The sequence below is a fragment of the Drosophila virilis genome, unplaced genomic scaffold, assembly GCF_030788295.1.
Source record: "Drosophila virilis strain 15010-1051.87 unplaced genomic scaffold, Dvir_AGI_RSII-ME tig00002161, whole genome shotgun sequence".
In the NCBI taxonomy this organism is placed as follows: domain Eukaryota; kingdom Metazoa; phylum Arthropoda; class Insecta; order Diptera; family Drosophilidae; genus Drosophila; species Drosophila virilis.
Window position 1 is genome coordinate 18132 of NW_027212895.1, and position 3541 is coordinate 21672.

The following is a 3541-nucleotide window of genomic DNA, read 5'->3' on the forward strand; positions in this document are numbered from 1 at the left end:
ATACTTTATGGGGTCGGAGATGTCTCCTTCTATGCGTTACACATTTCACGACAAAATTATAATACCCTCTGCAAGGGTATAAAAAGAGAGGGATTATATAAAAAAGCGTAACTGGTAAACTTAAAACTTATAATATTCAGGGAAATCAAAATAACAAACGGAAGAACATGGGAAATTATTAGCAAAATGCTAATCCAACCACCAGTTCAAGTGGTTATTCCAACACGAATCAGAGTTATCACGTAAAAAATAAACAGCACAATAATTCCGAAGACAATCAGAAGGCTCACCACGAGGTCCAACAGAAATTAAGTCAAGGTAGATTCCAAAATCCTTTAAACTATCAAAATGAGTCCCACTCACGCTTGAATGCGCCAAACCTTCCGACTAAACGTCAAAAAGATAGCAATAGTGGGCATATAAAAATGGATACATCCGAAAATTTTCATCAGCAAGCCTCGGAACAAAAAGAGGAAATCCATTCATAAAATTGACTATGAATGACGAAGTTCTAAAATGTGTCATTGACCCAGGTTCAACCATAAATCTAATCAAAACAAACCGCTTAAATTTTTAATTTTGTTTACAACGAAACATTAAAGGTTCACACCATAAATGGTGTTATTGAATTAAAACAAAGCATACGATTAGGAGCAAGCAAAATAACGACGCTGCCTTCCACATGGAGTTCCACGTCCATTTGTAACCCTCTATGGCGTGTTCGCCCTTAGTGACTTACGTTGGTTTGCTTTTGCTCAATTTAGCTCGTCGTGGTCGGGGTTCTTCCTCGCCCAATATGCCTATCAACACCAATCCACTGACATGAAGAATATCAAGTACGCTTCAAAAAAAAAAAGATCAAATACTATCATAAAATTCATCCATGCGAGACTCTAACGCATTAACGCATTTCAACAGAAAACGCATTTCAACAGAATTGAGCATGGTACTCTACAGACAAAATAAATATTCACCGATTCATATTAAAATATAACAAAATCATTTAATTAAAGAAAGCCGTTGATCTCAAGATACATGATTATATTACAAGCGAAGTATGAATTCCCTAAGATTTACCGAAATATTCAAATTCGAATTCATGATTTAAAAATAATAATATACTGATTTTTTGTTCAACAAAATAACTTTAGTTTTCCAACATAACTTACTGAAGAAAACGTTTGTCTTACGCTCACGTTGGAATAGGTTCGATATCAATGCAATGTAAATCGTAAATATATATATGTACAACAGATATACCAAAAAAATAGTCCTCATTACTCTATATTAACTCACTCACTATATTAACTTCCATCGTTGAATGCACGGGGTCCCAATATGAAGTCGATGTTGGTGGGTGTGTGTAGGTGTATTATTGTATGGGTATCATTGTTGCCTTTGTACAAAGAAAGTTAATTGTAAGTATATATATAAATATTGACGTGCATATAAATGTCACAACCTTACCCTTACAAAATATATTCATCGGTCAAAAGGAATATTACCATGCTGCTTAACTCTAATATCAATCGACTAACTTTTTAATTCAATATAATACATTTTTTTTCTTCATGTTTGCTTAGTTGCTTAAATTTACTTTAGCTTCGATCAATGGGAATAAAGTAGGTAGACATCCGCTGATCGCAAAGTCAAAAATGTATGTTTAATGTGATGTATGTATGGATGCGTGCTTCAAATTTCGTTCAGATGGCTTCTGTTTTACAAATTGCAGTTTCTTTTAGCTTGCTCACGCGCTTTACTCTTTGTCAATTATAATTCTCATTCTCTCAGTAAGAGCGACGAAGGTAGCACATAGGAGAATAAATAGTCAATTACACTACGCAACCCAGATTTTAATTCATAATTTCTTGCGGGTCTGAATAAACTTGTGACTTTGGTATACATTTGTATAAGTCACTTATCGCGAGCAGTCTCGAATGTGGCACTGGAGCATGGTTCCGAAATCTCCTTGGAGTAGATTTACTACCCTTGTCTCCGAGCCAATATATATGCATCAAGAGATAGGTGAAAAGCGGACCAGCGCTTGCGGCAGCACCCCTGCCACGAGGCTGTAAAATTAAACATTTAAAATTTAAAAAACATTTAAAATCCACACGCACGTCTGCTTCAATACGCTTTCTATTATTATTTTTTATTTTTTTATAACTTTAGACTTCGTTTTTACAGTGTTTAATCTTCTTGACGAAAGTACGCCTTTTCGCTGTCGCGCCTGTCGCACGTGGTCGCTGTAACGGTGATAAAAGCTTTCGCGACCGCTCCTTAGCTTAACTGCATTATCGTATAATCAGCCTACGTGCTAAATCAGACATCAAAAGGAATATGCAAAAGTCTGTGAGCTAAGTGCGAGGGTAGCACATAAAGTGTCTAAAAATCAGTAACTGTTCCCTGTTCCCACTCGGCTACGATAACGCAAATAAATGAAGAAGGTATCACGAAGAGCTTTTATTTGAAAAGTAGACTAAATGGTAGTATTACTTTTTATTTGAATGTCTTTCAGATGATGAACTCCTAGCAATATTTTATTACTATCGACTAATTGATAATAAAACGGACTTAGTTTCTTATGAACTTTAGCTGGCAGAAATACTCTTGCTAGTTTCGAGCTGAACTTATGGCTCGCGTTACTCTGCGCAAAGTTTCGTGCATAAACTGAATCGCCTGCTTTTAACTGCACCCTTTGGCAACGAAGATTATAAAGACTAAGACGCTAAGACTGACCGGTTCAATCTTTCACTTGCATTAGCTTGCGGCGAGTATATTGCAGTACATTTATGCTCAACTCCAAGGCGAGTTAAGAATGCTTTAAAGAAACTTGATCGGAATTGCGATCCATTGTCGGTAAGAATAGATTTGGGTACACCAAAAGTGTAGAAAATCCAATTCTCGAGACACTCTGTAATTTTCTGTGTTGTAAATTTCTTCAGAGGGCAAAGAATATGAAACTTCGTGTTGTGATCTACCACGATCAACAACCCTATGTTGCCCCTTTTTGTACGAAGATGCGGTCCCAACAGGTCGACATATAATCTTTGAAATGGCCTATCTGAGGTCACTGGCTTACCCATTGGTGGCTTAAGGACTATATTTGGGCTTTTGGTAGATCTACAAATGCAGCAGTTAGCAATGTGTGAAAGTATCTGGCTCACCATATCTGGCCAAAATAAGTACCTTTTAATTTTTCCATGCCGCAGTATGCCGAGCTAGGTGGATCGTGCGCATCGCGTAATACTTCTGGAACTTAACCTGCAGGTACCCATGTGAGTCTTGCTCTTGCGATTCTATGGCAGTGGCAAACTGTGTTCTCTTGTACACATAATCATCCATCAACTTTAGGTCCAGCAACCTAGCTTGGTTCTCTTTTATATACGTAATTAAAGCTAGATATTCTGGTGCTTTAAAACAAGTTGAAGTCAAATCTATTAGAGAGCCTTGGTCATCGAATTCTGCTACTTCTTCTTCGTAAGTTCTAGAGAGTGTATCAGCAACGACGTTTTGGGAACTACTTCGGTGCTGGACATCG